The sequence below is a fragment of the Pleurodeles waltl genome, chromosome 3_1, assembly GCF_031143425.1.
Source record: "Pleurodeles waltl isolate 20211129_DDA chromosome 3_1, aPleWal1.hap1.20221129, whole genome shotgun sequence".
In the NCBI taxonomy this organism is placed as follows: Eukaryota; Metazoa; Chordata; class Amphibia; order Caudata; family Salamandridae; genus Pleurodeles; species Pleurodeles waltl.
The window spans coordinates 110,164,613-110,185,256 of NC_090440.1; the positions used below are offsets into that span (position 1 = coordinate 110,164,613).

At 42.4% G+C, this 20,644-nt stretch overlaps 1 protein-coding gene across 2 annotated transcripts in view; it reads left to right on the forward strand.

Moving 5' to 3' along the window:
• Positions 1–20,644, forward strand: part of GAS2 (growth arrest specific 2) — a 570,246-nt gene that overhangs the window by 267,822 nt on the left and 281,780 nt on the right. The window lies entirely within an intron of this gene.

Below are 20,644 nucleotides of genomic sequence, written 5' to 3' on the forward strand. Positions count from 1 at the left end.
CCAGAACAGAAACAATTATCAATACGCAATCATCAATAATCATTAGTCAAATCAATAATCAATGGAGTCAGTAATTATCATACCATGACCTTTCAGCCATGAATTACCACACCGTTAGTAAAAGTTTAGTATGTTTATTTCCCTTATATTAACAATGCTAAAGTCATGTAGATTAATCTCAATATCAAATGAAACACATATAAGAACAATACTGGCTGACCAAAGCGACAGAAGAAACGCAATCTAATCAAGGTTAAATCATAATACATTCTAAAGCAACATTACAGATCAATAGCAAAGTCAATTGTGATGAAGTAATCACATGCATTGAATTCAGCAAGATAGCTTAGCAAACATTTTTCCTTGTAATTTGTCAGTCCTCATATGAACAGCCTCAACTAACCCAGATTAGCATCAGCATGTGGGGCTTCATGCAAAATAAACTAGAAAAACTAATTTAGAAAACATCTACCTAAGGAAAACTATTAAGACAGCGCAGTTGGTACCTAGAAAGGAAAGGCATACAAATGCAATTCAGTCACATTGCCATATCTACCTATCCACGGTATGGGTCAGCAAGCAGAATCAGTCTTTTTCTTCAGGTCATCAATCAATCAGCAAAACATCAGGCTCTCAGTCAGAGTGTATAAGCCCAATGACAGAATCTCGAGTCTCTTCTTCTCTCAGTATAGCATTTCATAACGGGGTAAGATCTGAAGTCTTTTTCCTCTGTCGTGTTGTTATATCAAAGTCACCCAAACTATCCCCTAATTCCCATTTGGTCAATTAATCATACGTTATTAATCTATCCAGTAAAATTTCTATACCAAATCTATGAATTCTAATATTTCACACTTCACACATTGTTGATTGTTCTGCTTTACGATGTTCATCCGGCTCATCAGGTATCGAATTTGTTGCATCTTCTTCACTAGTCAGTGTCTTCATTGTTCACGTCCTGGGAAAGAACCTCTTGCACATTTTACAGACATCTCGATACATTTTAAGGACACTGCCTCCTGTTAGTTGTTTCTCATGGAAAGTTTCTGCTAAGCATTTTTTAACAAGGCAATGAACATTTGACAGTTAGTTCACTCTGTTAGCATTTTTGTAATAAACACTAAGAAATACAGCTTCTGCATGAGGCCTGGCAAAATTAGGCGAAGATACTTGCTAAGTTAAGGCCTACAGCTAATAAACAATAACATATTCATAATCCTTAATATGACATATTACTACATTAATCTAACACATGTTCAAGTATTAATAATTATTTAGTACATTTCGTAAACACTGCTGGCCATTCTTCGAGGTCACAATTTTAAACGTGCACATTATTTTTCTAGGTTATTCGTTTTCTACATAAGCCTATATCCAAAATACGTAAACACTCATTAATAATTTCTAATTAAGACATCTGCTTCAGCACCATGTACCACCAGCTATCCACCTGCAGGGGGGTTACATTCCCTCACTGCACTTGCCTGCCAGGGGATGTCTCTCCTTTCACTCTGAAACATGAAGCAAACTTGTAACAGCCTCACTGTATTTCACTTGAATGTATTACCCTGAGGGCCGGGTGAGTTTGCCGCTGCCCAGGGTCAGCACATTCTTTGTAATATGATGCACTGTCCCTGCCTGCCCAAGCAGATCTTTTGAAAGGTGTGCCATTGCACAAACAGGGAAAGTGTGCCATATGAATAATTCTGTCAAAGGTGTCCAATTGAATTACTAGGTTGCTCCATTATGTATAAGTTAATATAAGCATCAACGGTGAGGAGAAAACTGAATTTCTGTAGAATGATAATTCTTCCTTTTTTCTCTGTATATTTTTTTCATAAGAATGAATGGAATATATTCTGATATTTAGAAGTGAGATGTATAAAAAACCTTTGTGTGTGACCCTTTTGTACAGGTTATTTCTCTCAGCATATCATAGTCAAAAAATTATTTTTTGTATATAAGATTGTTTTTAATAATACAATTGTATTTAAAATTGTTTACTTAAATATAGTTGTAATAAATATTTTCAATTATTGTAATATATATTAGTTAGAGTTTTCACTTTAGGTGTTAGTCTTATTAGTATAAATGTTATTGATTTTATAAAATATAGGTGGTATTTTTAAATGTGTAATTTAATATTTGTTTTTAAAAATTTAATATAATTATTACCTTATAATGCAGGAGCTGGTTGCTGGGTTTGGAAATTAAATAAGTCATTGTTAATTTGTTTTTAATGTTATTTGTTATCATCATTTTTCATTTATTTTATTATCAATTAAATATCAAAATGATATTCATGTAAGTTCTTTAATTGTTTAATTCATTGGTCTCCACTAGGTTGATTGTGAGCTACCATAGCCGGTAGTTTGCCAACACCCTGTCAGCAGCATACAGCTACTGGTGGAATTTGGCCAGAACACCACGTTACAAGAGTAATGCAAAGTCGGCAAAATTCCACTAATTCCGTGGGTGGAATGGACTATTCTGTCCACTCCTAATGCTCATCCCAATTCAAGCATAAATAAGACTTTGCATCAGAACCATGACGACAGATAGCATGCAAATACTATAATTTGCCCCATAAAAAACTGCCAGTTAAAACCTAGCAAAATTTGTTTCAGGAAAATATCCCAAAACCTGTGTTCCATTATCCCCCATTCTGATATTTGGAATTCTAAATGATGTGGTAATTCTGCATCCTGTAACTACTGCACCTCATGGTAGAGTTTGCAACAGGTGAAGTATTAACACACTAAATGTTAGGCAACTCAAAATGAAGCAATATGTTTTCTAAATTCTCAAACAAAGAAAATCTGGAATCTGGACAGTGTTGTAAAATAACATTACAGCAAAGGAGTTACTTTTTGGCTTGTGAGCCTTTACAGTATAAACACATATGAATACTGATATTTAATACTTTGCTCACAGATTAAAACAAGTTAAAGGCTATCACATCAACATGTTCGCTAAATCTGAATGTGTGTTCTTTGCCTGCCAACATGTTGTCAGGTTTTGCCTGGAGGAATTTGTATTAGTAAAAAAATAATTTGCTTTATTTACCGCAAAAGTCATTCTGAATTCAGGTACTATTTGACATTTCTACTGAATCAAGAATGTCGGTCATCTCAACATAAGGTACATTCATTTACAGAGATATAAAAGCTTTTTGGAAAAGACAAAAATATAAAGCATGCTGTATGAACTAATGAATAATAGATTGTAATACATTCAGATGTTGAGATAAACACCCTCTTTCCATGTGGGCACACCATTTACAAATATATCTGACCTAACAGGGGAAAATGCATGGGTGTATACTGCTAAAATAGCACTCTCTGAAGGGTCTATCTCAAACGTTTTGTCCTTCTCCTCCTCTTTTTCTGACCTTGCTTTTGTTGGCTTTAGGACTTTGGGCATGTTACCACTGCTAACCAGTGCTCAAGTGCATGTGCTCTCCCCCTAAAACATGGTAAAATTGGCTCATACCTGAGTAGCATGTTTACTTTACCATGGGCCCCTAGTAAAGGGTGCTAGATGTGCCCAGGGCCTGTGAATTAAATGCTACTAGTAGGCCTGCAGCACTGTCTATGCCACTCACACAAGTAGCCCCTTAACCATATCTCAGGTCTGCCATTGCTAGGCCTGTGTTTGCAGTTTAACTGCCACTTTGACTTACCATTTACTTGCCAAGCCTTAAATTCCCCTTTTCTTCCATATAAGTCACCCCTAAGGTAGGACCTAGGTAACTCATAGGGCAGGGTGCTATGTAAGTAAAAGGCAGGACATTTACTTAGAAGTTGTACATGCCCTGGTAGTGAAAAACTCCCAAAGTCGTTTTTCACAGCTGTGAAGCCTGTGCCTCTCAAAGGCCAGCATTAGAGATTCCCCTATATGCTTTAAGTGGTAATTTCTTATCAGAGAGGAAAGGACTTGTCATATTTGGTAAGGTTGGAATGGTAGTGAGAAATCCTACTTACTGGTGAAGTTGGATTCTACATTACTATTTCAGAAATTCCACTTTTAGAAAGTAGGCATTTCTCTGCACTTACTGCTATCTGTGCCTTACAGCCTGTCTCCAATCCACATCTGGTATGTTGTGGTTTACAGCTCCCCTTGTGCAATCCACCAAGACAGCCATAAACACAGGACACTCAGCTGCATCTGCATTCATTTGCATACAGATGGGTTTCCCTGGGCAGGAAGGCTGGAGGGGCTCTCACCTACACTTCAAAGGTCAGTGGCCTTCCCCCTCACAAAGGACTAATAACCCACCACATGGCTCCTGGCCGACAGGATGTTTTGAAAGGGGAACTTGTGTGCTTAAAAAATACTCTTTGAGGTTTCCTCCACTCTAAAGGAACATTTGGGTATATATACTGGGTCTGTGACCCCATCAAATCAGGTACTTCTGGACCTACATCTGGATTCTGTCAGAGGGACGACCTGGCTGCCCCAACTACTCATCTGGACTGCTTTGCTGGAAGTAATGCTGGCCTGCTTGTTGCCCTGCTGCCTGCTGACCCTTAACTCTGCTGGAAGGTCTCTGCTTTCCTCCTCAAGTGCTCTTGTATTGAGCTTGCTTCCTGATCTGAGGTCTCAGGCTCTCAAAGACTTCATCAAAGCAGAGAAAATCCAGCATGTCGGATAATCAATGCAACACCTGCACAATTCGACGCAACACCTGCCAGATCTATGCAATGCCTGCCTCACAGTTAAAAACTCACTGCATCACCTGCCTGTTTGACGCAACACCTTTTGCCCTTTCTCAACACGTTCTGCATTTTCCACGCATCGTCCCTCGGTGTCAAAATATCCCCACATCGCAGTGAGCAACCCAGACTGCACTGCTAGAAAATTATGCACCACCTTGCAGAATGTAAAGAAATGAGGCATCACCTTTGCTGCACCAGAAAAATCAATGCATTGATTTACTTTTCGAAGCATTTCCTCCTGTGCATCATTATTCTTGATGCATCCTAGGTGTGTTAAAAGGATACAACCCCTAATTGTTAAGGATTGAGACTCATTTAAATATTTAAAAGTGATATCTTGACTGGTGCATATTGGATTTTTGTTGTTTTGGTCTTATTTTATTCACTTACATATTATCTATTTTTGTAAACTGGTGTTGAGTGCTTTTTTGGTGTTTTCACTATGTCACTGTATGTTTTTTTTGCACAAATACCTTACAAATTGCCTTTTAAGTTAAACCTGCCTGCTCTGTGCCAAGCTACCAGAGGGTGAGCACAGGTTAATGTGTAGGTGTATTGTGACTTACCCTGACCAGGACTGTAGTCCCTACTTCAATAGAGTGCATACCTCAGCAAACCAGAGACCCACTTTCTAATAACAAGCTTTTGTGGTGCAGCACAGAGCAGCGCACCTGTTTAATGTTTCTACACGGAGTAAAGTGAATTCATTTAACTGGATATTTCTTTGGGTTAGAGATATATTTTCAGATACTATGATGAAGCCACTTTACACTGCATGCGTGTGAGAAATTGGGTTGATAGTTGACTGGGGTGTGAGCCCTGGTGAAGCAACAGTCACAATCCCTTGCTAGGGGAACCACAAATAGTCACTAACTTAATCTGTGCTTAACCCTTGTTAGCAGTTAGGCTCCACATAGGGGCAATGTGTGAAGTATTTATGCAGCAGACAAACAGTAATACAATGAAAACAACACAAGAAAATTCCTAAATGAATTTAGAAACATGGAGTACATTTTAATAAATTATTAAGCACTGAAACAACAATAGTCCAATCAGAAGAACCAGAGCTATGAATTTTTAATTTTTTTAGTAAAAGCTAGCACACCACAGATGAACACCACAACAGCGGACATCTAGTCAAAGTTGAAAAATATGGGTGAATATGATGGAGCATAGTTCAGATAGAAGAAGAGGATTGGGCCCGGTCAGTGCTTCCCTTTGGACTTAGAATAAATTCTGAGAAAATGTGTCAGATAGGGTAACGTTCAGTGCAGTAAGGCTGCAGGAGGAGTTTGAGCAGGGAGCGCCATCGTCGGATGGCCTTGGTTTGAAGCCATGGTGCAAATGTCTACGTTTGGACTTAGTCACTGAATAGAAGTTCAAAATCTTCAGCAGGACAAGAAAGAGAGCTGTAACCAAAGACAGTTCCACCTTGTCGGATACTCCTTTGGCGAAGGAAAATTAAAAAGGACTTGTGCTGTAGAGATGAATGTAGTGGAAAAAGCTGTGAAGTCAATCTTACTGGCAATGCACCTTGGCCAGATTGGTGAGCAGGTTGGTCCCGGTCTTTTGCGCCAAAATTTGTTCAAGTCCTCAGTTTTAAGATTTGCCCATCTGGGCCACTTTAGCACTACAACCAAGGGTCCGGGACTGGTGAGACACCTCTTGGGGCTTCAGGACTCACTTACGCTGGGTCCAGGCGTGGGTTCAAGATAGTGGTAGCCTGTTATATCCGTGTGACTCTGAAAAGGAGGCCTGCGACCTAACCCTTGGAATCACTCCGGTAGTCCTGGGTGCACGTGCAGATGTAGGACTCAACAGCAGGGCTGGCCTCTGAGTGTGGTTCAAGGGAGGCTCCAAGGAGCAAAGCATTGCATCCAGGTACAGCAGCAGTCTGACAGAGTGCACAGCAGGTCATAGCAGCAGGCACTAATCTGAGAGTCCTTACGCAGGTCCACTAGTGAGCTTCAGAGTGGGCCTGAAAGCCCTTTTTTATACAATGTTGCCCTTCTTCTGGAAGGTGGAAGACGTACTGGAAAGGTTCTTTGAAGTGCATCGAATTTCCTGACTCCCCGGCCATGGCTCCAAGCTGGTTGCAACAACATTGGGTCTTTAGGTCCTTTGTGTGAGGGCAGAGCATTGGCTATTCAGTTGTAAGTGGGGCACTGCTCACCTATGCCCACCCTCATCCTGCTAGTACATGGCTGATTGAGGCACACCTAATTCCTCTACTGTGTGACTTTCTGTGAGGAATTCACAAAGACTGTCAGTTACACCCAGCCTTGTGGTCCAGAACAGGCTGCAGGCAAAAAGTTCAGGGAAATGTCAAATTTCTAAAAGTGTAATTTTCAAAACTGTAATGAAAAATCTGTCTTTACTATTAAAGAGGGTTTATCATTACAATTTCATAAGTACCTAACATGATACAGCTACGCCAAATTAGGATTTACAACACATCAGTGTGATAAAGAATCTCCAATGTTATCCCCAGTATTATCCTGTTCAAGGGGTAGGACTCACAGTAGAGAAAATTAACTTGGAAGTTTTTCATCACCAGGACATGTAAAACATAAAAGTACATGTTTAATCTTTTAGTTACACAGCATCCTGCCCCTGGGCTAGCTACGGGCCTACCTTAGGGGAGTCTTATATGTAATTCTTGGAGGCTCATTATTAGTAGAGGTAAGTTTGCACCTACCCCTAGTAATAATGCCCCCAGTGTTAGGTCCAGTCAAGGTCTAAAACATTAGTCTCTGGCTCAACCCCTGGTAACTGGGCAACAAGCCGGTCATTCTTAACGTAGGGGACAGATGTGTAAAGCATTAAATACACCAATACAGTAAATAATTAAGATACAACACCCAATAAAAATTCCACACCAATTTATTAAATTATTCAATATTTTTATCTTTAAAATGACACCACAATGACAAAAATCCAATGTAGGGAAGCAGAGTTCTGAATTTTTGAAGATTAAAAAAAAGTGCGTTCAAGTGCATAGAAATCAATAGCGCCAACTGGGAACATCCGGACACACTTGTCTGGGGCAAAGTCAAAGTTTGAGGCTGACCCTGATGGAGCCCGGCTCGGATACACTAAGCAGGATGCCTCTGTCAAAATTTTACCTTTGCACTTAAAAACATTTCTAGAGTTTTTCTCTCTCAGCGTTGTTCAGTTCTCCTCAGCAAGCTGATTTTGATGTGATGTTGTCGGACTGCTTTCCCGGGGCCCCGGTCACATCCTGGAAGTCTAGAGCTCCGGAGCTTTCAGTGGGATATACCTTAAATCCTGGTCGGGTTGCGGTACCGGGCTTGACTCACGATGGTGAGTCTGTCCACTTATGGAGCTATTTCCAGCAGTCGCTCCAAACTTCTCCAAACGTCTGGAACTTCTTTCTGAAGTTCCTCTTGAGGGTTCAAAGTATTAACAACACAAATTCAAGGGTCTAGCAGCACTGAGATGGACATTGGAAGTTTAGGACTACAATTCCACCATGCACCTAGCCAACTCCTAAAAGTCCACTCGACGCACTCAAGGCTGGGGACGTTTGTGAAAAGTTGGTGTAGGCAAGCTCTGTTAAACTCTTTGCTTTCAAGAAACCCACTCCCAAGTCCTTTTTGAACCATAGCAAAGTCCTTTGGGCTGTTTATCTAGTGTGCAACAGGAGCAGTACTTCAGTGTGCAGTCCTCTGGGTTGCAGACCAGGGTTCTAGCAGGGCAGTGTTTCTTCCTTTTGTGGTTTCATGCAGCAGATCTGAGTTGTAGTGCACATCAGCCACTTTTATTCAATCATCTTGGGGGATGGGAAGGAGGGAAGCCTGGTCTGTTGAGCTGCAGGGTTTCACCCAAAAGCATGACAGTTTCCTCCAAAGTGTTGCATTTTCTTTTCCTATAAAGCACCCTCACTTTAACATTTCAAGATGGACGATTTTCCTCATGAGGAGAAAGACCTGGATAAACCAACCTTCTGGTGTGGCTCATTTCCATTAGCACTCCCCTGCTGGATTTTCCTGGCCTGCTATCTCTCTGTGGGGTACAGGTTGAGAAGACAGCCTAGCTGGCATTCCTTTCTGTCCTGCTTCCTTTGAAGCTTAGTTTGATTGGCCAGCCCCCTTCCTGGCTGCAGCATATGCTAACCTTCCCCATCAGATAACCTCTGCTCAGTGCAGGTTACTTATCACCTCGTCAAAGCAGCCTGGCTAATCCTGTTAGGGCTGACTAATCAGGAGAGGCCACTAGCAGGCTGGAATTTGGCTTACAGAAAAGAAAGTCTTATAACTTCTTTGTTGTACTAGTTATGATAAATTCCACAATGACAAGCTGTTGGATGTAGCATTACCATTCTTTTGAGTCTTTTCATGAAACATTTAGCTCCTTCCAAGCAATACTTATGATTATGGAAAATATTCCCATTTTAGCCTATGGAGCCAAGTATCTACAATTAGGAAAAATGAAAGGTGCAGTTTTACCGCACCAGGGCATATAATACATCTTTTGTAAGGTCCCAGCTTATAGTTACACAGCTTTGGGGCATCTAGGGGAAGCCTTGGGGGTAATTTATACAAACAAATAAGGTAGAATATCACTTTAAAGTATCTTAAATTTGAATTTCAAATTTGCACACATTTTACTTATTAAAGACAGCCTGCAAGGCAGGGCTGCCTTTACGAATGACAGCAGGCAACATAGCAGTGCACACTCTAGCGCAGGAAATCGACTGGGCCTCTAAACTTCTGTGGCCTATTATATACTAGGGACTTATAGATAGTTTGAGTCCCCCTCGTCCTATTATCTACTAGGGACTTAGAGAGGTTTGTCATTGCTAATTGTAATTGCAACACTTTACCATATACCTTTTATTGAGAGCACTGGCCCTGGGCATTTTTAGTAGAGCCCAGAACATAGTCATGGTCTGTTACTGTAGGAAGGTAGCCTCTTTCTAGCCTTGCTACCCCCACTTTTGGCCTGTTTGTGAGTATATGTCAGGGTGTTTTTACTGTCTCACTGGGATCCTGCTAGCCAGGGCCCCAGTGCTCATAGTGGAAACCCTATGTTGTCAGTGTGTTTGATATGTGTCACTTGGATCCTGCTAGCCAGGACTCCAGTGCTCATAAGTTTGTGGCCTATATGTGTTCCCTGTGTGGTGCCTAACTGTATCACTGAGGCTCTGCTAACCAGAACCTCAGTGTTTATGCTCTCTCTGCTTTTAAAATTGTCACTGCAGGCTAGTGACTAATTTTACCAATCCTGATTGTCACACTGGAACACCCTTATAATTCCCTAGTATATGGTACATAGGTACCTAGGGTATTGGGGTTCCAGGAGATCCCTATGGGCTGCAGCATTTCTTTTGCCACCCATAGGGAGCTCAGACAATTCTTACACAGGACTGCCACTGCAGCCTGAGTGAAATAACGTCCATGTTATCCCCAGTATTATCCTGGGGATAACTGGGCAGCCCAGTCCCAGGAAGGCAGAACAAAGGATTTCCTCTGAGAGAGGGTGTTACACCCTCTCCCTTTGGAAATAGGTATTAAGGGCCTGAGAGGAGTAGCATCTCCTGGCCTCTGGAAATGCTTTGAAGGGCACAGATGGTGCCCTCCTTGCATAAACCAGTCTACACCGGTTCAGGGATCCCCCAGCCCCTGCTCTGGCGCGAAACTAGACAAAAGAAAGGGGAGTGACCACTCCCCTGCCCATCACTACCCCAGGGGTGGTGCCCAGAGCTCCTCCAATGTGCCCCAGACCTCTGCTATCTTGAATGCAGAGGTGTGAGGGCACAATGAAGACCTCTGAGTAGCCAGTGCCAGCAGGTGATGTCAGAGACCCCTCCTGTTAGGCTCTTACCTGGTTAGGTAGCCAATCCTCCTCTGAGGGCTATTTAGGGTCTCTCCTGTGGGTTTCTCTTCAGATAACGAATTCAAGAGCTCACTAGAGTTCCTCTGCACTTCTCTCTTCGACTTCTGCCAAGGATCGACTGCTGACCGCTCCAGGACGCCTGCAAAACCGTAACAAAGTAGCAAGAAGACTACCAGCAACATTATAGCGCCTCATCCTGCCGGCGTTCTCGACTGTTTCCTGGTGGTGCATGCTCTGAGGGCTGTCTGCCTTCACCCTGCACTGGAAGCCAAGAAGAAATCTCCTGTGGGTCGACGGAATCTTCCCCATGCTAACACAGGCACCAAACTTCTACATCACCGGTCCTCTGGGTCCCCTATCATCTTGACAAGCCTGGTCCCTGGAACACAGGAGCTAGGTCCAGGTGTCCCTGACAGTCCAGTGGCCCTTCTTTCCAAATTTGGTGGAGGTAAGTCCTTGCCTACCCATGCCAGACAGTAATGCTGTGTACTGCGTGAACTGCAGCTGCTAGGGCTTCTGTGCACTTTTGCAAGACTTCCTTTGTGTACAGCCTAGCCCAGGTCCCCAGCAATCTGTCCTGCACTGCCCAACACGCTGAGTTGGACTCCGACTTCGTGGGACCCTCTTTTGTTGTGCTGAGATGACCACCATGCTCAGATCTTGTGAATGCCTGTTCAGGTGCTTCTGCAGGTGCTGCCTGCTTCTGCATGGGCTCTCTGTGTTGCTGAGTGCCCCCTCTGTCTCCTCCTCCCAGGGGCGACCTCCTGGTCCTTCCTGGGCCCTGGCAGCACCCAAAACCTTCAACCGCAACTCTAGCAAGGCTTGTTTGCGGTCCTTCTGTAACAACTCTGCATCCTCTAGCACGCCGTGGGACATCTTCTGACCAAAGTTCCTGGCACCTTCCGTTATTGCTGAACCTTTGGCTCCTTCCACCCTTAGGCAGCCCTTTTGCACCTTCATCCGGGGTTTAGTGAGCTCCTGCCCCCCCTGGACACTTGTGCGACTCTTGGACTTGGTCCGCTTCCTTTACAGGTCCTCAGGTCCAGGAATCCATCTTCAGTGCTTTGCAGTCAGTTGTTGTCTTTGCAGAATCCCCTATCTCGACTTTACTCTCTTTCTGGGTAGTAGGGTAACTTTACTCCTACTTTTCAGGGTCTTGAGGTGGGGTATCTTGGACACCCTTAGTGTTTTCTTACACTCCTAATGACCCTCTACACACTACACTAGGTCTGGAGTGCCATTTGTGGTTCGCATTCAACTTTTAGAGTATATGGTTTGTGTTGCCCCTAGGCCTATTGTCTCCTAGTGCATTCTATTGTGTTCTAGTGTTTGTACTACTTTTCTAACTGTTCACTTAGCTGATTTTTGGTTTATGTGTATATTTTGTGTATTTTACTTACCTCCTAAGGGAGTATATTCTCTGAGATACTTTTGGCATATTTTCACTAAAATAAAGTACCTTTATTTTTAGTACCTCTGAGTATTGTGTTTCTTATGATATAGTGCTAAGTGATATAAGTGGTATAGTAGGAGCTTTGCATGTCTCCTAGTTCAGCCTAAGCTGCTCTGCTATAGTTACCTCTATCAGCCTAAACTGCTACAACACTACTAATCTACTAATAAGGGATAACTGGACCTGGCACAGGGAGTAAGTACCACAAGGTACCCAATATAAGCCAGGCCAGCCTCCTACAGTTACCACCAGTATCAGTCAGAAATATTGGGGTGAACATGCTAAAAGGATGACTCTCTCACGATAATAAAAGGGGAGTATAAGGCTTGGCAAGGGGGTTTATATGCCAAGTCCTCATGCCTGTTTAAAACTGCACTTAGGTTGCAATGACAGGCCAGTGGGACATGTTTTAGTGTTCTACGTCTGTGGGTGGCAAACGTTTGCTGCAGGCTCACTGAAAGCATTTAATTTATGGGCCCTGGGTACCTGTAGAACTACTTTAATAGAGGCTTACATGTAAATTAAATATGCAAATAAGATATATACCAAACAAGCCATATTTAGGGGAGTGAGCACAATTACTTTAGCACTGGTTAGTAGTGATACAATGCACAGAGTCCTAAGGAAAATAAAAACGGATTTCAACAAAAATCCGAGCTAAGTATGCATAATGTTTGGGGAAAGACCACCCTAAAGCTGACAGGTCTCACAAGGCATATATAACAGCAGCACGGCTCTGCGCAACAAAGCACTTCTTTTTAGGACCCCGATGAGCAGAAGCGGTAACACAATTTAGCAAATTAGGTGAGAAGTCTTGCATTTTTCTACTTCAGAAGGACCAAGGAATGCGTATTTTGCACCATTTAACCGGGGCATTCACATGGAAGGCTCCAGTTGGTCATGTCACTCTGCTTGTGATCTGACGGTCAGATAAACACGAGAAGCTGCTCTAGTGAAAGACAACTCTGTTTGTGTGGCGAATAAATGAAGGCACTCTGTGTGTCAAGAGGATTCTATTTTCCGCCTCTGAATAGGCCTTTCACTGCCACTAGCCCGTATCTCTGCTGCAGACGACATGCAATCCTTCTGTGCTCTTTGCCCTTTGTGCAAGTATTGTTTGTGACAGACAACTTGCTCCTCTAGTCTCTTGATCTGACCCAATTTTCAAAGACTGTTCAATAATGGAGCTGTCAAGAGTCCCTTGAAATAGGGTCAATGTAGAAGACAACATAATTTCCCCCGTCTGTCCTCATATTTTATTTATTGCCGTGGAGACTGTTTTGTGCCTTAAATATTTAAAGATGTTGATTTAAAGGTAAACAACAAACCTCCTCTTGTTTCTGCTTTCACGTTTGTTATTATCAAAGCACAATGTTCTGGTTAATTATTGGCGTAGGCAGTACATATTTCTCTTGGGACCTTTTAAAGAACACTTTCTATTTAAATGCCTAAAATGATAAAATGTCTGTTCAAATTGTTTAGGAAGATTGTCAGTTCTTTCTAAACTGTGATTTATTTGTCAGGTATTGTTGGTACATTCTGGCTCAGCGGATTAGTGATGTCATTTGCCAACAACAGAGCAGTTGACAATGAGTCATTATTTTACCTACCACTGTGCTGTTAAATGGCTTAAATATGTGACCATGAACCATTAACAGTGATATAGATTTTCTTTCAGACAAACAAACTGATTACCAAAACAGGACAATGGTCACCACACATCAGGCTTGAGTTTTCAGAAATACTTTCATTACTTTATCTTAAACTATTTAGAAATCATCACTTAAAAAAATGAAATTTAAATTGAAAGAAATAAAATTGTAACAAAACATACTCATAGGTCTGCACTGTTGACCATGCGGCAAGAAGAACGTTTGTATAAATGAAGATTTCAAAGGCTGTTTGGGGTGACCCGGAAGTGTGTTGCAGCTGGGTACAATTTCAGCCCAGAAGATAGGTGGATTTTTGGTAATGAGTCCAATGGACGTTTTAGAAAACCGCTCTGTGCTTTGACTAGGATATGCAAAGATTGAAATAAATAGAGATTAAATGACTTTCATAGGAATAAAAAAATGTCTAGCTATCCTGTCAAATATTTTAAATTCTATTAAGGACACAGAGGCGAGGATTATGCTTTCTCTTTCTTTACTGAAAGAATTCAGCAGCCAATGAACGTTTAAATACATCTAAAGCTACATGACCCAACATTCCCAGTAGTCCATATCCTGACCAATCCCAGGTCTACTGTCCATATAAATGTCTCTGCCTCTTTAGTCCTTCCTCTTTATTTGCAATAACCGAACAAGTCAATCTGAACTTGAACCAAATCTTCAACTCCAACAAAGAACTGCGCCTCGAAACCAGTACTGCTTACTATCCACTCCTCTGTCTTCAACGTATCTCCACATATTTATGCACCATTGTTATCGGAACCTATTAATGAAAAGAAACATTGCTAATGTCTTGCCGCTGTATATGTTCAATTGGAGGGAATAGCAGATTAGATACAAGATATCATATATGCATCACAAACAATGATAACTTCACTGTTAACCAGATTAACACATTTAAAAAGTGTACCTAAAATGTCTCCTCTGTGACCTTAATAGAATTGAAATTCTTGACACAATAGCTATAACATTTTTTATTTTATGGCATGACCGGAAGCTTCGGATTATGCTAGTTTAAAGTTGAACCACCACAACAGAAGCTGCATCCACAACAGGCTTATGATAAAAAAAAGTTTAAATGTACTATCAGAAGCCCAATCTGCAACATTCATAATGTCCTTCAACCGAGAACCAGCTCCAAATGACTTAGAGGCCAATGCACCTCGTACAGAATACGCCTCAAAAGAGGAGACGCCTATACCCACTTCTGTCAACAACCATCTGACCCATCTAGCCAAGGTGGCTGACGAGACTGGAGAAAACGGTTTCTGTAATTAAATGAGTAATTGCCCTTGAGCATCCCTGCAAAATTCTTTAGTGCAATATTCATAAGCTTTCAAACATTTTACAACACACAGTTTTGGATGATGTGGAAAAGCCAGAAAGGATACATATTTAGAAGCATTCTTTCTGCATCTGGAAATGGTGAAGGAAACCCCCATAGGAGTAAATACTCTGGCTGCTAAATCAAGGGCTCTTACATCCGATACTCTTCTACATGAAATAAGACATAATAATACAGTGAGTTTGGCCGACAGTTGTGTACGTGATAAGTCTTCATCACATGGTCAATTTCGCAGAAACCTAGGCACAATTTCTATGTCCCATAAAACTGCATATCTAGGTTGATGGCGATTTACCATCCTAATGCCCTTTAAAAGCTTACAAACCAAGGTATGTTCACTCCCCGGTTTACCTTCAATATGATGGTGCCCTTCTGAAAGAACAGATCTAAAATTGTTGACAGTCCTATAAGCTAAGCCTTGTGTTGCCAAATCTGATAACAAATTGACAATCATACTAATGTGGGCCCCCAAGAGATTAATACTCCATTCACTGAACCAAACTATCCATCCCTTCCAGGAGGTCTCACATCTCTTATGGGTGGGAGGGGCCCAAGACTGGGATAAGAAGAACATAGTTTCTCTAAAAACATCTGGCATTTGCCAACGCCCCCTAAAGTCTCCACACCATGAGGGACAATAGTCCCAGTAGTTTCAGAGGATGAGGAAGGAGTCCTGGATCCAGGAATAATGAAGAGAACAAGGGCAGTCGAGTTGGAGAGGCACAAGATAGGGACATCGCCACTGGGAACCACGACTGGGCCCTTCAAAGAGGAGTTACTAGGATGATCTCTGCTTGTTGTCTCCGTACCTGAGAGAGTACCCTCTGAATCATGGAGAATGGGGGAAATGCATATAAGAGATTGTTCGTCCAGACCTGGAGGAAAGCGTTCGTCCCCAGGGCTAGCGGGTCCGGTCTCCAACTGTAAAAGTGAGGGAATTGAGAGTTGAGCCGAGATGCAAAGAGGTCTATCAGACACTCACCCCATCGTGTCATCAGACCTAGAAAAACTGACTGATGAAGTTTCCAATCACTGCCGTATCTCAAAAAAAGAGAGTTCCAGTCAGCTACCACATTAGAGCATACCGGGATGTATTCCGCTGTCACCGAAATCTGATATTGTAGTCAAAAGTGCCAAAAATCCTTGGCAATCTCTGCCAGCACGCGGGATCTGGTCCCACCCAATTGATTGATGTATTTCACTGCTGAAATGCTGTCCATACATAACAGTACGCAACAACTGACTTTGTGGGTAGATAGGGAGCGAATCGAAAACGCTCCCGCTAGAAGCTCCAAACAATTGATGTGAAGGGAGAGTTTCTCTGGAGACCACCTGCCTCTGGTCTCCACTGTTCCCCATCGAGCTCCCCACCCCCATTGACTGACATCCGACTGTATGTTTATCCCCGGAGAGGAGGCAAAAAACGCTTTGGCGTTCCAAGCATCCATGTGCTCAAACCATCAAAAAATCTCTGTCTTGGCTTCATTTGGCAGAGAAATCTGCTCTGAATAACTCAGCCCCTTGCGAAGATGAAGAATCTTTAGATGCTGAATGCATGGCCCGGCAATGCAGAGGACCCAGAAATATTGCTTGGATAGAGGAGGCCTGAAGCCCTACTATTCTCACAAAGGTTCTCAATGACATATTCAGAGAGGCAAGTGCTCTCCGTAAGTCTCTCTTGATCAGAGTTTGTTTCACAGATGAAGTTTTAATTGCACTTTGATGAAGTCCACTTGGAAGCCTAAAAATTCTATACATTGTGAGTCTGCTATTATTGATTCTTCTGAATTTATCAGGAAACCCAGCTCTTGCTAAATCTGAATGCTCCAATTTAGGTGTACCAGAACTAATTATTTGGTTTGTGCCATATGCAGAATATCATCTAGATAAGTGATGAGGCAAGCACCTTGTTCCCAAAGAAATTGTACGACAGGCCACAGTAGTTTAGTGAAACACCATGTGTTCAAGGACAGACCGAAGGGAAGGACTGCGAACTCAAACCACAGGCTTCACCAATAAAACTGCAAGAATCGGCGATGGGGAGCGAAAACCGGCACTGTTAAATAGGTGTCTTTGAGATCTGAACGGATAAGCCAATCCCCTTCCCGTAACAGGTCTCTCAATAGATGAATGCCCTCCATCTTGAAATGGTGGTAAACAATGTATGAATTGAAATCTTTAAAATTGAGGACTAGGCGGTAATATCCTCACTTCTTTTGCACGAGGAAGATTGTATTGACAAACCCTGCTGGGTGTGGGTTTGTTCTTACTATTGCACGTTTCTGAGAGAAGCGATTTTGATGTCTATGAAACTGCTCTCTGATTGGGAAAAATTTAGAAGAAAGGGAATGATTATTTGCCTGGAAGGGGAATAGAACTCTAGTTTGTAACCCAGTATTGTTTGCATGATCCAAGAATCTTGAGAGATTCATTCACAAGCATGTAAATGCTCTTTTATCCTGTCCCCCAGAAAAACTTCTGAAAAGGGAATTATTCTCAACTGTTCTTGCCATATCTGGGGCGTTGATGTTCCCTCTACCTCCGCCTTAGTGGGCACGATCTCGACCTCTCCTATGTGAGGGGTAAAATCCTGAAGAGGCTTGATATGAGCCTTGGCTTCTCTGCGAATGTGTGGAGGAGGCCAGATAGAAACCTCGTCCTTGTGCTTGGCCCCGATAGCATCCGATCCTGAGAAAAAGGCCACCACCGAACATTGAGGTCTGGGCTTTAGCGCGGGCGGAAAAAGCTGAGTATTTACTTAGATCTTTAACAAATTTGTCCCCAAACAAAAGACTGTTGGCAAGAGTCCCGGGTTCCGAAGGGGCCAGTTCTACCAATTTTTAATCAATCCTCATTACAAATAATTTGCGCCGCTCCATAGACAAGGCACAATTGGCATTTCCAAGGGGGCAAATTGCTCTTTGCGCCCATTCCAAGACTGCTTCAGGGTCTAATGGCATATTGCGTAGCGTGTAAGAGGCCATGAAATATCTAACAATTTGTCCTGACTGCCTCTGCAGGATCTATCCAGGCCTTTTTTGGGGTCTTTCGTGAATTCTTTTAGAAATGTGTACATGCTAGGGTCCAATTCAGGGGTGTCTGCCACCTTGCCTATGAGAGAAAGGTTGGGGCACTCTGAGCTCAGAATGTTATGTACATCTTTGTTAAAACATTTGTGAAGTCTCTCTTGGACATAGTGTGCAACCTCCATAGACGGTACCCATTCAGTGGATCGTGGGTGGATGATACTCTTAGGGTCAAAAAGTAGATTCTTTTGCACTACTGTCTCCTCCGTAGTATGATGGGATTTGCGTTTCTGCTTACCCTGAATCTTGGGTTCATTAGCCCATTCTGAATCTGAAGAACGGGTAACAGAGGATTGCAATTCCTCAGGGCGTGCCAGCTCGTGGCAGGCAACCTTTCTGGGGACTCCATGAGGTCTTCTTTCTCATATTTGTGGTCTCTTAGAACCAAAGTAGCCATCAGCGCTAGAATTTCTACAGAGCCCTGCACATGAAGACCCAGGGCTTGTACTAGTCTCGTACTAGTCTTTCCTCCATTTGATTCTGAAACAATTTGTCCTCTTCTGCATAAAACACCATGGGCCTGATTACAGCTTTGGAGGAGGGTGTTAATCCATCCCAAATGTGACGGATATCCTGCCCACCGTATTACGAGTTCCATAGAATATAATGGACTTGTAATACGGCAGGTGGTATATCCGTCACATTTGGAACGGATTACCACCCTCCTCCAAAGTTGTAATCAGGCTCCATATCAGTAGGTATAAGAGGTTATAAAGGAGTTCAACAGGGGGGAATCAGCCCTTGCAGATTTACAAATGGAGAAACTGCTTTTAAAATGAAAGCAAACTCTCAAAAGGTGACCCAAAATCAAAGTGGAGGGAGCACCTGCACCAAATCCACTAAATCAAAGCCTTTAATCCCTTCTTCCACCCCGTTGGGCGTTCTGAGGGGTTATAAGCTTAGAGCTCCACGTGCGCTCAAGCCAGATGAGCTCTGAAGCAAGGAAAGCCCCGGACCTCGCCCCATGCAGGCTCACACGTAGAAATCAAGAGAGGACAAGCCTCTCACACTAGCACTCGCTCGGCCTCACAGAGAGGCCTTAAACACACTGTGATGCATGGGGACATCCCACGGAAGCGTCTCCATGCCCCACCAGTGATTCTGCATGCTCCCGCGCTCGACGCTATTGCCCCCAAGAACAGGTAAGATCGAATGAGCGAGCAAGCGCAGAGTACGCAATGGACTTATTTAAAGAGGAGGTGAAACCTCCTGCGAAGCGCCGTTCGCCCCCTGCTCCCGCTCCACAGTCGTCAAAACAAAATTCAATTCATTATGGATAAACTTCAGTAAATAATAAGAAAATGTTGGGTACTTATCTCTGGCTGCGAGCAGCAAAGAAAGAGGAAGGGCTAAAGAGGCAGAGACATTTATATGGACAGTAAACCTTGGATTTGTCAGGAAATGGACTACTGGGAATGTTGGGTCACGTCGTTTTTGATGTATTTAAAAGTTCATTGGCTGCTATATTCTTTCAGTAAACAAAGAGAAAGCATAATCCTGAGCCTCCGGTCCTGCCATAGAATTACCCCATACACTATTTGAAGTCTTTCTGAATCTGAGTCCAGGACATCATGCTCACCTGATGCCTGTGCAGCCAATACATAGAGATGCATGCAGTCTTATGGACTCCTTCCTGAATAAATAATTCTGGTTGAAACACTGCTAACATGTGAAGCAATGTTATAGATGAGTATTTTGATATCCATATAGTTCGAGCGTTGCTGAGTTACAACGCAGTGCAATGGGAGTTGTTCGGTGATATGTAAGTGTTAGATTAATTCGGTGGCATTGCAGAATGGCTTTGTTTTCACATGTTTAGATCTGCGTTACATTACCCATATAATTTACAATGTTAGTGACTTGGCTAGAATCAAACGATTTACATCCAAGGCCAGAGCCGAGATTAGAAAGCAGTTCTCCGGTCCAAAATACCAGCAGCTTAACCACTAGTCCACATCTCCTCCCTTCCATTATATAATGATATGTCTTGCAGGAACATAAACCACATTATATGAACTTTTTCCATTGCCATAATGTTCCTCCTTTAGAATGAGCTTCAGGGGCTTTCTTTCTAAAACTTTTTTCTTGAATCTCCCACTGGGTGCCAACAGATTTACTGAAAAGGAGCGAAACTGGATACATTTTGTGTGAGTCTCCTCACTTTTTTATTAAGTAAGTAGATAGATAGATAGATAGATAGATAGATAGATAGATAGATAGATAGATAGATAGATAGATAGATAGATAGATATTCTCCTAGTGCTGTGGTGTGAAGGATGGTTTGTGCAATTTAACATAACTAGCAAAATTCTGAAGGTTTGAGATTTGGGCAGACAATTTTTGGCATTATAGAATGTTCGTGCTGAAGTAGCCATGGATTATGCTTCTATGTTATAATGATAAACGTTAGTTCTACCAACAACAATAAATCTGTGAGACATTGGATGACAATATTAGGTTGCATGCTTGGTTGTTGTCCCCCTGTGTATATTCCCCAGTCGCCACTGCTCATA